This window comes from Rhineura floridana, chromosome 2 (assembly GCF_030035675.1).
Source record: "Rhineura floridana isolate rRhiFlo1 chromosome 2, rRhiFlo1.hap2, whole genome shotgun sequence".
NCBI classification, from domain to species: Eukaryota; Metazoa; Chordata; class Lepidosauria; order Squamata; family Rhineuridae; genus Rhineura; species Rhineura floridana.
In genome coordinates, this window is record NC_084481.1 from 142,307,827 (window position 1) to 142,321,519 (window position 13,693).

Sequence of the window (13,693 nt, forward strand, 5' to 3'; positions counted from 1 at the left end):
ACACTCTCAAAGAATTCTAATAGGTTACTAAGACAGGACTTTCCCTTGCAGAAGCCATGCTGGCTCTGCTTCAGCAAGGCTTATTCTTCTATGTGCTTAGTTAATCTAGCTTTAATCATACTTTCTACAAGTTTTCCAGGGACAGAAGTTAAGCTAACTGGCCTGTAATTTCCAGGATCCCCTCTGGATCCCTTTTTGAATACTGGCGTTACATTTACCACTTTCCAGTCCTCAGGCACGGAGGAGGACCTAAGGGACAAGTTACATATTTTAGTTAGCAGATCAGCAATTTCACATTTGAGTTCTTTGAGAACTCTCGGGTGGATGCCATCCGGGCCTGGTGATTTGTCAGTTTTTATATTGTCCATTAAGCCTAGAACTTTCTCTCTCGTTACCACTATTTGTTTCAGTTCCTCAGAATCCCTTCCTGCAAATGTTAGTTCAGGTTCAGGGATCTGCCCTATATCTTCCACTGTGAAGACAGATGCAAAGAATTCATTTAGCTTCTCTGCAATCTCCTTATCGTTCTTTAGTACACCTTTGACTCCCTCATCATCCAAGGGTCCAATTGTCTCCCTAGATGGTCTCCTGCTTTGAATGTATTTATAGAATTTTTTGTTGTTGGTTTTTATGTTCTTAGCCATGCGCTCCTCAAATTCTTTTTTAGCATCCCTTATTGTCTTCTTGGATTTCTTTTGCCAGAGTTTGTGTTCTTTTTTATTTTCTTCATTCGGACAAGACTTCCATTTTCTGAAGGAAGACTTTTTGCCTCTAAGAGCTTCCTTGACTTTGCTCATTAACCATGCTGGCATCGTCTTGGCCCTGGCGGTACCTTTTCTGATCTGCGGTATGCACTCCAGTTGAGCTTCTAATATAGTGTTTTTAAACAACTTCCAAGCATTTTCGAGTGATGTGACCCTCTGGACTTTATTTTTTAGCTTTCTTTTTACCAATCCCCTCATTTTTGTGAAGTTTCCTCTTTTGAAGTCAAATGTGACCATGTTGGATTTTCTTGGCAATTGGCCATTTACATGTATGTTTAATTTAATAGCACTATGGTCACTGCTCCCAGTCGGTTTGACAACACTTACATTTTGCACCAGGTCCCGGTCCCCACTGAGGATTAAGTCCAGGGTTGCCTTCCCTCTGGTCGGTTCCATGACCAACTGGTCTAGGGAATAGTCATTTAGAATATCTAGAAACTTTGCTTCTTTGTCATGACTGGAACACATATGCGGCCAGTCTATGTCTGGGTAGTTGAAGTCACCCATTACTACCACATTTCCTAGTTTGGATGCTTCCTCAATTTCATATCTCCAGGTCTCCCTGAGCATTTTGATCAGGGGGACGATAGATCGTTCCCAGTATTAAATCCCTCCTGGGGCATGGTATCACCACCCACAACGATTCTGTGGAGGAGTCTGCCTCTTTTGGGGTTTCGAGCTTGCTGGATTCAATGCCTTCTTTCACGTATAGAGCGACTCCGCCACCAATACGTCCTTCCCTGTCCTTCCGATATAGTTTATATCCAGGGATAACCGTATCCCACTGGTTTTCTCCATTCCACCAGGTCTCCATTATGCTCACTATATCAATGCTCTCCTCTAAGACCAAGCACTCCAGTTCTCCCATCTTGGTTCGGAGGCTCCTAGCATTAGCGTACAGGCACTTGTAAGCAGTCACTCTCTTCAAGTGTCTTTGGCACTTTTGGTTTGGCCTGTGGTAATTTTGCTCTTCTGAATTTATATCCTGTGCCCCTGCTCTCACAATGCCTACTTCTAGGCCTACCCCTTTTAAAATTTCATCATTTCTTTGGTCTTTATCCCAGGGGGGAGGTTTATTCCGAACCGGACCTTCCTCAGCTCCTGTCGGGTTTCCCCCCTCAGTCAGTTTAAAAGCTGCTCTGCTACCTTTTTAATTTTAAGTGCCAGCAGTCTGGTTCCATTCTGGTTCAAGTGGAGCCTGTCCCTTTTGTACAGGCCCAGCTTGTCCCAAAATGTTCCCCAGTGCCTAACAAATCCAAACCCTTCCACCCGACATCATCATCTCATCCACGCATTGAGACTGCAAAGCTGAGCCTGGCTGGCTGGTCCTGCGCGTGGAACCAGTAGCATTTCAGAGAAAGCCACCTTGGAGGTCCTGGCTTTCAGCATCCTACCTAGCAACCTAGATTTTGCTTCCAGGACCTCACGGCTGCATTTCCCCATGCCGTTGGTGCCAATGTGCACCACGACCACTGACTCCTCCCCAGCACTGTCTACCAAACTATCTAAACGACGGGCAACATCCGCAACCTTCGCACCAGGCAGGCAAAACACCTTGCGGTCTACACGCCCATCACACACCCCACTGTCTATGTTCCTAATGATCGAATCACCCACTACAAGGATCCCTCCACCCCCTGGAGATATATCCTCGGCACGAGAGGATAGCTGCTCATCCCCCAAGGAATGGGTCCCTTCTAAGGGATCGTTTCTCTCTTCCTCAGCTGGATGCTCTCCTTCCCCGAGACCATCGTTCTCCATGATAGCAGGAGAGCTATCATCCTTGGAGTGGGACACAGCTATAACGTCCCTGAAGGCCTCCTCCACACACCTCTCTGCCTCTCTCCGCTTTTCCAGGTCCACTACCTTGGTCTCAAGGAAATGAAGTCATTCCCGGAGAGCCAGGAGCTCATTGCACCAAGAGCACACCCACGACTTCTGTCCAACAGGCAGATAGTCGTACATGCTGCAGGCGGTGCAAAACACTGGAAAGCCCCCACACCCCTGCTGTCTTCTTACCTGCATAGTTTTGTTTAGGGTTTATTACGTCAATGGGTTGGAGACTGCGGTTTAGTTGAGGTTACGGAACAGACTGGCAGAGTGGGGGGCCCTGGCCTCCTCGCCCTGCTGCCAAACTCGCTCTGCTGCTTAACTTGCCTTGATGCTTTGTCAGCTGGGGGCTCCCTCTAGCTCGTGGAGCAGGCTCCCTTGCTAGCGTGCTCTGACTTTATATGTGTGGCTGGTTCCTCCCATCTACTGCTGCCAGCCAATGATGTGTTACTTGAGGCTGATGGCTCAACTATCAGCTGGGGCTTAACTCTTTAGGATTATCTCAGGCTTCCTTCCTTTGAAGGCAGGAAGGCAGGCTTCCTTCCTGAGCAAGGGGCGGGGCTGTTTAAGCTTTTGGCTGCTTTTAATCTAAGCAAGGGGCTGCGACTTCCAGGCAAGTCTTTTTTGTTTGTTGTTTTCCCACCTAGAACAGCCTGGCCTTTCTTTAACCTAGGGAAACAGAGCTTGTGGCTAAAGCTGCCCTTTTTAGCAAGGACTGAGCTGACTCTCTCCCTGTATGTATTGGTGGAGTTTCCTTTTTCCCCTTCTCTCCGACTGGAATTTAGCCTTGTTTACAGTGTCCCCTGAAGCTTTCCTGCTAGGGTGGTGTTGAACACTAGCTTTCTATAGGCTTCCTTCTCCTAGGATCTGTCTCCTAAGATATAGGTTCTTTCAGGATTTGGCTCCGAGCTCAGGGTGACCTTAGGCTGCCCTTATTACTTATTGCTCTGAGCTGTTTTAATTCAATTAAATAATGGAATAAATGGGAGCTACTTACCCTCTTTTCACTCTGCTGCTTAACTCGCCTTGATGCTTTGTCAGCTGGGGCCTTGATGCTTCGTCAGCTGGGGCTCCCTCTAGCTCGTGGAGCAGGCCTCCACGAGTTTTTCATGATCTACACAATCAAAGGCTTTGCTGTAATCTATAAAGGACAGGGTGATTTTCTTCTGAAATTCCTTGGTCTGTTCCATTATCCAACGTATGTTTGTGATATGATCTCTGGTGCCTCTTCCCTTTCTAAATCCAGGTTGGACATCTGGCATTTCTTGCTCCATATATGGTAAGAGCCTTTGTTGTAGAATCTTGAGCATTATTTTACTTGCATGGGATATTAAGGTAATAGTTCGACAATTACTGCATTCCCTGGAATCCCCTTTCTTTGGAATTGGGATGTATATTGAACGTTTCCAGTCTGTGGGCCATTGTTTTCTTTTCCATATTTGTTGACAATTTTTTGTCAGAATTTGGACAGATTCAGTCTCAGTAGCTTGAAGCAACTCTATTGGTATGCCATCTGTTCCTGGTGATTTGTTTTTTCCAAGTATTTTAAGAGCAGCTTTCACCTCACATTCTAAAATTTTTGGTTCTTCATCATATAGTTTCTCCGTGAATGAATCTGTTATCTTGGCATTCTTTTATAGAGTTCTTCAGCGTATTGCTTCCATCTTCCTTTTATTTCATCTCAGTCAGTCAGTGTGTTCCCCTGTTGATTATTCAACATCCCTACTCTTGGTTTAAATTTCCCTTTCATTTCTCTCATCTTTTGGAATAGGGCTCTTGTTCTTCCCTTTTTGTTGTCCTCTTCTTCTATACAATAACTATTGTAATAGTTCACTTTGTTCCTACATACTAGTCGCTGTTTCTTCAGCCATCCATTGAGGTCTTTCTCTCTTTCTAACTTGAGGTATTGTCTTTTTGCATTCTTCCCTGATAATGTCTCTGACTTCACTCCATATTTCTTCTGGTTCTCTGTCGACTAAGGTTAAAGCCTCAAACGTGTTCCTTATTTGATCTTTATATTCTTCTGGGATGTTATTTAAATTGTATTTTGGCATGATGATTGCTTTGTTGGTCTTCTTTAGCTTTACTCTGATTTTTGATATGACCAGTTTATGATCTGTACCGCAGTCTGCTCCTGGTCTTGTTCCGCAGAAAGTATGGAACTTCTCCATCTTCTGCTACCGATTATATAATCAATTTGATTCCTATATTAACCATTTGGTGATGTCCACATTTACAGTCATCTTTTCAGTTGTTCAAAAAATGTGTTCACGAGAAACAAATTATTGGCTTCACAGAATTCAATGTCTTTCTCCTGCTTCATTTCTGTCTCCTAAGCCCCATTTCCCCACAATTCCTAGTTCTTCTCTGTTCCCTACTTTCACATTCCAGTCTCCCGTGATTATCAGCACACCTTATTTTGGTGTGTGATCAATTTCTTCCTGTACTTCTGTGTAAAATCTCTCCAATTCCTCTTTTTCTGCGTTTGCTGTTGGAGCATAGATTTGGATGATGGTTATGTTAATACATTTACCGTTTAATCTCATTGATATCACTCGCTCATGTTGGTGCGTGTGGAATTGCATGTCCGGCTCTTTACAGATGTACAGCAAGACATTCAAGGAATCCAAGCATAGACAGAGAACTTGTTTAAGAGTCCTTTACTTTCGACATTAAGGTAGCAAAAACAGCATACACGATTACAACATCTCCTAGCAAGAACTTCTTCCCCCACAGAGCTTCTTTCGGTTTCTCTCCAGCCTTTTGTAGATAAGACTGGCCTCGCTGGGCACAGCTGCCTGCCAACGTCCTTGGTGCTCATCCTGGCTGGATTAACCCCATAACTACAGGTCTGCTCTTCTACACATGTGAGGCGCATACGCATGTACACACATATCCAACAGCCCCCACCTGTGTCTCACATGTATATAATCAATACATACAGGCATTTACATTCTACAACTCATCATAACATAACCATTTACAGTACAGTTTATGGTCAACTTGCAACATTGGGCATTGGTCCCCGACAGCTTTATTTATTCACTGAATTTAGGTTTCACACAAGTCACATATAACGTTTCTGCATCCATTTCACGTTCACTGTATGCACCTGGGCCGCTGACTATACCCACTGTGAATCTGTCCGGCGGTTTCCCTATGTTAGCCCTCTCGGAACGCCTCAAGGGAACTGGAGCTTCAGCTCCCACTGTACCACCACTATCTGCACTTGTGCCTGGCATTGCTTGTTCAGGTGATGTCAGATCATCAGCTTTTCTTTTCTTTGTTTTACGTTTGCCCCATATTAATTCATTTAGAGCATCTTTCAATAGTATTTGAGTCTCTTCTGTTTTCACCCCTTGCGTTGGTGCATTGTCTGACCCATTGAGAACAACAGACTGGTTTTGGTCCCACGGCTTGACTGAGATCTTTATGCTCCTACTCAGTACAACCTGCTGTGTCTTAGGAACCCAAACCCTGTAAAAAGCATGTTGGAAACCCAGCACAAATGCTTCCTGTGCTCTGGGAGCCAGTTTCCCATGCCTTTTCCCCTTTGGAATATGTACCCAGCACCTAGCCCCGAACCGTTCAATGTGTTGCACCCTCGGCTTTCTTCCTGTGAGTTTCTCATAGGGCGACATCCCAATGAGACTGTGTAACACCCTGTTGTGTATGTATGTTGCATACAAGCTGCACTTTCCCCAAAATGAGCCTGCTAGGCTGGAATCCTCCAACATGGTTCTCATTGATTCCTGAAGGGCTCTATTTTTTCTCTCTGCAACCCCGTTAGAAAATGGAGAAAATGAAGCTGTGAAGTTTTGTTCTATTCCCTTGCTTTCCAGGAATTCATGCAATGCTCTGCCCGTGAATTCCCCCCCCCGATCTGAGCGTATACGTTTCACTGTAATGCCATGCTGTGTTTCAATCCTCCTGATAAACAGACGTAGCTTCTGTTCTGCCTCATCTTTTCTCTTCAGTAAATAAACATGACAATACCTCGTAAAGTCATCTACCACGACCATGAAGTATTTAGCACCCCCTCGTGAACTTTGTATCGGCCCTGACAGATCAACATGAATCAGTTGGTAGGGAGCGGTTCTGGAGCATTCCGCCTCTTTATTGATGGGTGCAACCGTAGCCTTCGCTTTACAACAGGCATCACAATCCATCAGTTGCCCACACTCTGTCAGTTTCATGTTTTCGCTATGTGTAGGGGTTTTCTTAATTGTCTCATAGTTTGCATGTCCTAACCTTCTATGCCAATCATGCATACAGCCGTTATGTGTCTGTCTCTCTGCACTCAACGCAGCACACCCTGCATGATTGCTCTGTATGATGAACTGTGAATCTGTTAGGCACCCTTGCATGCAGACCTCACCCTTTCTTTGCACAACACATTTCTCTTTATCAAAGATTACAGTATAATCAATATCAACTAACTTCTTCACAGATAGAATATTACTGGCTAATTGGGGTACATACAAAACGTTTGTCAGAATTCCCAGCTTACTCAACTTCACCGTGTCTCATGCCAGAACGTCCCTCCTGGATCCGTCAGCCAACAAAACAGAGTCTTTTACTGCTCTCGATGTGTGAAATAAACTTAGGTCCTTTAAAAGACAATGGGAAGCACCGCTGTCACACACCCATTGCGTATTGATAGTTTGAGGTTTTTCTGCACTTACAAAGTTCACACTTGACTGCTTCCAGCCACAGTCTCTGCTTTTCCGCATGGCTGCACAGTTCCTTTGTATATGACCCCGTGCTCCACAAAAATAACAGGTTTTCAGCCCCTGCTGCTCCTTGAAGTTAGACTGCTTGCTTTTGACAGCTTCCTTTAGCCCAGTCTTTCTCGACTCCTGTCATCTCTGCCACTCTTGGTTCAGTTTTTCCTCCACAAAGTCTAAATTCAGACCTCCGTCTGGCATAGCCTCCATTGACATCACGAGATTATTCCAGGTTTCGTCAAGTGAAGACAACACTATGTACACCTTCTGAAGATTGCTATGCTCGATCCCTCTGTCCTCCAATTCTGCAAATAAACGTCTGGATTCTGTTAGATGCTCTGTCATGGTGCTTTCCTCAGTTAGACGCATCTGGTACAGTTTCCTCGCCAAGCAAAGTTTGCTCCCCGCTGTTTGTTGTACATGGACAGTTTGTAACACATCCCACATTCGTTTTGCTGTGGGCTCATCTCGCACATATAGTAATTGAGAGTCAGAGAGTGCCAAAGTAATAAAAGCCTGTGCCTTCTCATCCTTACGCGTCCAGGCCACCTGGGGAACTGCCGGTGGGGTGGTGTCGATAACTTCAAACAAGTCTTCTTTAATCAGAAACGCTCTCATCCGTAGTTTCCAGCTGGCATAGTTAGTCTCCGTGAGACGTTCCATTGGCATGCCTGCAGACATATTCACTGCCATTGTTGCTCACCTTTCCAAGGCACGATCAAGCAGCCTTCCAGAGCTCTGACTTGGATCAGAACCATCTTCACTGAGTTGTAAATTGCGCCGGATCTGGGCCCATAACCCTGTTGGTGCGTGTGGAATTGCGTGTCCAGCTCTTTACAGATGTACAGCAAGACGTTCAAGGAATCCAAGCATAGACAGAGAACTTGTTTAAGAGTCCTTTACTTTGGACATTAAGGTAGCAAAAACAGCATGCACGATTACAACACCTCCTAGCAAGAACTTCTTCCCCCACAGAGCTTCTTTCGGTTTCTCTCCAGCCTTTTGTAGATAAGACTGGCCTCGCTGGGCACAGCTGCCTGCCAACGTCCTTGGTGCTCATCCTGGCTGGATTAACCCCATAACTACAGGTCTGCTCTTCTACACATGTGAGGCGCATACACACGTACACACATATCCAACAGCTCAGACCTTGTGTTGTAGCTCCTAATTGCTTTTGCTACATCACTTCTCACTATTAAAGCAACCCCATTTCTTCTTAATTTCTCATTTCCTGCATAAAATATTTTGTAGTTGCCTGATTGAAAATGTCCCATTCCCATCCATTTTAATTCACTCATGCCAAGTTGAACATGGAATTGTAGTGGATCGTAAGTTGAACATGACCCAGCAGTGTGATGCTGCGGCAAAAAAGGCAAACACGGTTTTGGGCTGCATAAACAGAGCTATAGTTTCCAGGTCAAGGGAAGTAATAGTCCCACTATATTCTGCATTAGTCAGGCCTCATCTGGAATACTGCGTTCAGTTCTGGGCGCCTCATTTTAAGAAAGATATAGACAAGTTAGAGCGGGTTCAGAAGAGGGCGATGAGGATGATAGCCAGTATGGAGAACAAGTCTTATGAGGAAAGGTTGAAGGAACCTTTGAGCGAACAAAGTGGTCCGGTAGAGACCATCTGGGTAAAAATAAATGGAGAAACAAATAAAACCGACATGGTAGTAGGTGTCTACTACAGACCCCCTGGCAAGAAGAGGGGGTAGATGAGGCCTTTCTCAAACAAATCTCTGAAATCTCAAGGAGGCAAGAAGTAGTAGTGATGGGGGACTTCAACTACCCGGATATCTGCTGGGAGACAAACTCTGTGAAGCACAAAGCCTCCAACAAATTCCTGATGGGCCTTGCTGATAATTTCCTCTTTCAAAAAGTAGAAGAAGGAACTAGGGGATCGGCAATCCTGGACCTGATCTTAACTAACAGGGACGAATTGATCACGGGAATTAAAGCGGTTGGTACCTTGGGGGAAAGTGACCACGTAATGCTGGAATTCATGATTCTGGGGAAAGCCAAAGACGAATATAGTCAAATATGGACCTTGGATTTCAGGAAAGCCGATTTTAGCAAGCTCAGGGAAATGATGGGTAGGATCCCCTGGCTAGATAGACTAAAGAAAAAAGGAGCCCAAGAAGCGTGGGAGTTCATGAAGAAGGTATTACAAAAAGCGCAATCGCAAACAATTCCAAGAGGAAGAAAAATGGAAGACATCGGAAAAAGCCAATGTGGCTACACGGAAGACTGGTGGAGGAGGTAAAAATAAAAAAGAGCATGTATAAAGAATGGAAGGAAGGACGCATCTCCAAGGAAGAGTACCGACGAGTGGCTCGGGCTTGCAGGAATAGCGTAAGGAAAGCTAAAACCCAGAATGAGCTGAGGCTGGCGAGAGAAGCGAGGAACAACAAAAAGGGTTTTTTTAGATATGTTCGAAGCAAGAGAAAGACCAGGGGAAATTCGACCCAGGAAGCTATACTTCGATGCCCCCTATAATGCAGAAGGAATGGACAACACACTTCAGCTCAATTTTCGGTAGCTTCCATCCTCCTAAAGCAGTAAACATCCCTGAAATGCTGAAAGACCTCCCGCTTTGGCCAACAGTTTCTACTGAAGAAATCAAAACGCTAGTATCCTCCTTGAAAGCGGGGAAAGCTCCAGGTGAGGACTTGTTACCTCCCGATTTTTTCCTCCAGGATATATCATGGTGGGCTCCGCTTCTTGCAGCTCTATTTACCCGCATAAATAATACGGGTAATATTCCACAAGGCTGGCTATCCAGCATAGTAGTTCCTATTTTTAAAAAAGGAGATCCTATGAAGCCATCTAACTATCGCCCCATTAGCCTTTTAGATGTATCTTCGAAATTCTATGGGCGTTTCCTTCTCAATAAACTAAATGAGTGGGAACAATCGAATTTGATAATTCATGAAGAACAGGCAGGTTTCAGACCCAACAAAAGCACTATTGACCAGGCCTTTATTTTACACCACTTAATAAGCAAGACAAGATCTAAAATATGGCCATCCCTATATATTGCTTTCGTGGATTTTTCCGCGGCCTTTGATACAGTCGATAGAGGGCTTCTTTGGCAGAAACTGGCCCGAACAAATATCGATCAAAGGCTGCTATGGCTGATCAGAGCCCTGCACCAATCTAACATGATGCAGGTACGCCTAGATAATAAGGGTACACTGTCATCTAAAGTCCCAGTCCATAGTGGGGTGAAGCAAGGTTGCTTATTAGCTCCCTTTTTATTTAATTTTTTTAAAACGACATCATCGAGGCATTCTCATCGCCTTCCTTCTTCCCCCCTTCTATAGGCACCAAAAAGATCTCCATTCTTTTATATGCCGATGACGTGGCCCTATTTTCTCTTACTAAAATTGGCCTCAAAAGAATGATTCTAAAGCTAGAAGAATATTGCCACTCCCAGAACTTAAGGATAAATCAAACTAAGTCCAAAATTATGGTATGTGGCAAATTCATGAAGGCCAATAACAGCTGGCTACTAAATGGGGCCTCTATTGAGCAGGTCACTACTTTTAAATCCCTCGGCATCCACTTCTCTAACAGACTTTCCTGGGCCCCGCAGCTAAAGGCAATAAACTTAGCCAGCGCCCAAGCCTTGGGGATAGTCAAAAGGTTTTTTTTTACTCAAGGAGGACAACTCATCCTCCCCATGATTAAAATACTAAAATCTAAAATACTCCCAAAAATTCTATACGGAGCAGAACTGTGGGGATTAAGAGCTAGAACCATCTTAGAGCCCACGCAAAATGCGTTCATGAGACAAATGTTAGGCCTCCCAACAGGGACCCCGTCCGCCCATCTTAGAGCGGGGTTAGGTTTACCCTCAATGGCTGCACACACCGATCTAACCTGTATACGTTACTGGCTTAGAATCTATAATATGAATGATGCAGCCCTGGTCAAACAGTGCTGGCATGAACAAATGCAGTCCGGTGGATGGGCAACTGAATGCCAGGCATTATTCTCAAAATATGATCTATCTCAGGCCAAACTGATTTTTTTTAACAGTGCAGTCCAGAAGTGATTGTTTTCAATAGGTCTTACTCCAAGCCAGTCTCACATATACTTCCTGTTGATGCTGATACTGGCATTCCTGTGGAGTCTATGTGTGTGGAAACAAGCAATGGTTTAGCCTACTAATCCCCTAAGTGGATGAACAAAAGAGACAGGACCTTTTCAGTGATGGTACCATGACTGTGGAACATGCTTCCAAGGATGGCCCTTCTGACCCAATCAATGGCTTGCCTTCCAGTGAGCAGCAGGGAAAAAATATTGTTCAGGAAGACTTTGGGAGTCAGGACGCTATTGCTAATTCCAGAGGAGGAGAGTGGAAACACCTGCTGCTAATTGACTGCGCCCAGCCCAGATGAGCTATGAAGGTTGCTGCAATGCAGAACTTTTGGGGTCTCCATGAGGGCATCACCCCCTTTAATATTGTACCATTGAATGTATTATCCAGTAGAGAGAGAGAGAGTGTGATGTTGTATTATTGGTTTATAGTTGAATTGTGCATGTGCGGCCCAGAGTGGGTTGTCATGTTTTTGTATGCTTCAGAGATGCCCAATACCACTTAGTATGAGAAACTGAAGTGGTATTGAGTATGGCCTTACCTGGGTGAGAGACGGGGAGGGAGTGGTTGCGTTGGATGCTATGTATTTTTGTAGCCTAAGTGTTTGTTCCTTATGGTGGTTTGGCTGGAGAAAAGTTATCTGTATGGTTTGTGGGAATGAATCAGAGTGGGATTTAGACATGAAGGACTGTTGACATATTTGGGAGGGATTATTGGGGGGGTGTAGCTCCTAGTATAGTTGTTTTAATTAATTAACTAATGATGCTGTTTTGGGAGTTTGTATTTTGTATTTGATTCTTAACTCATAATGTTTATGTTTAAGAGAATACTTTTATTTTTCTGATAATTATGCTGTTTTGAATGTGTTTTTTATATTTGGCTTGAATTTGTAATGTTTTCTTTTAATATTTTGTGATGTTTTGTTCAATGTTTTAATCTAGGTTGTAAACCGCTTTGAGATTTGTTTTCCAAATAATATAAAGCGGTATAGAAATGACATAAATAAATAAATAAAATAAATAAACTGATTGAGCTAAGCAGAGCTGCCCTCTGGAACTGGATTTTTCATAGCGATGCAAGCCAAGACCGGATGACCATAGTGACAGCTCCGTTTTCACCTTGGTATCCTTATTTCAAACTTAACCATTTTTTGTCTGATTATCTCCATGTAGTCGATAGAGCCATCATTAGAAGAGCTTTCACAGCCCTGCGCTTCCAAACCATGCCTACAGCCTATTTGGAAGGCCGATATAGGGGCACTCCAACTGCTCAACGTCAATGCATATATGGCTGCAAAGCAATAGAGGAGTTAGTTCATTACCTTTTTTACTGCCCACTCTACGATGAACCCAGGAAAAAAAATTTGACATATTTTTTAGATTTTTTAGCGCCCTGCTCTGATAGAGAGAAGGCCTGCATGCTTTTATCCGATAATTTTAAATCAGTGACCCTTGCAGTCGCTAACTTTGCGTTGGCCACGCAAAAATTGAGACAGGCCTTTGTCAAAGACTCCTCTACATCGGCATATACTTTTATGATCCCTATTATGATATGAACTCAACAATGTCTGTAAATATTTGTGCACAAGGCCTATGGCTATACGTTGCAATAAAGTTTGTTACTTACTAAGAAGAGAAAGACCAAGGAAATGGTGGGACTGCTGCTCAATGAGGATGGCAAAATGTTGACAGATAACAAGGAAAAGGCAGAACTGCTCAATGCCTATTTTGCCTCCGTTTTCTCCCAAAAAGGGAATGGTGTGCAACCTTGCATCGGTAGCAATCTCAGTAAGGGGTTGGGATTGCAGTTCAAGATTAATAAGGAGACAGTCAGGAAATACCTAGTTAACCTAAATGAGTTCAAATCTCCAGGGCCTGATGAACTGCATCCCAGAGTATTGAAGGAACTTGCTGATGTACTCTCGGAACCTCTTGCCATTATCTTTGAGAAATCCTGGAGAACGGGAGAGGTGCCGGAGGATTGGAGACGGGCAAACGTCGTCCTGCTCTTTAAAAAGGGTAAAAAAGAAGATCCGGGGAATTACAGGCCGGTCAGTCTGACTTCAATACCGGGAAAGATATTAGAACGGATAATAAAAGAGTCCATTGGCAACTATCTAGATGACAATGCTGTGATTAGTAGGAGCCAGCATGGGTTTGTCAAGAAAAAATCCTGTCAAACTAATTTCATCTCTTTTTTTGATCGGGTCACTAGCTTAGTAGATGGTGGAAATGCTGTAGATGTTGTCTATCTAGATTTCAGCAAAGC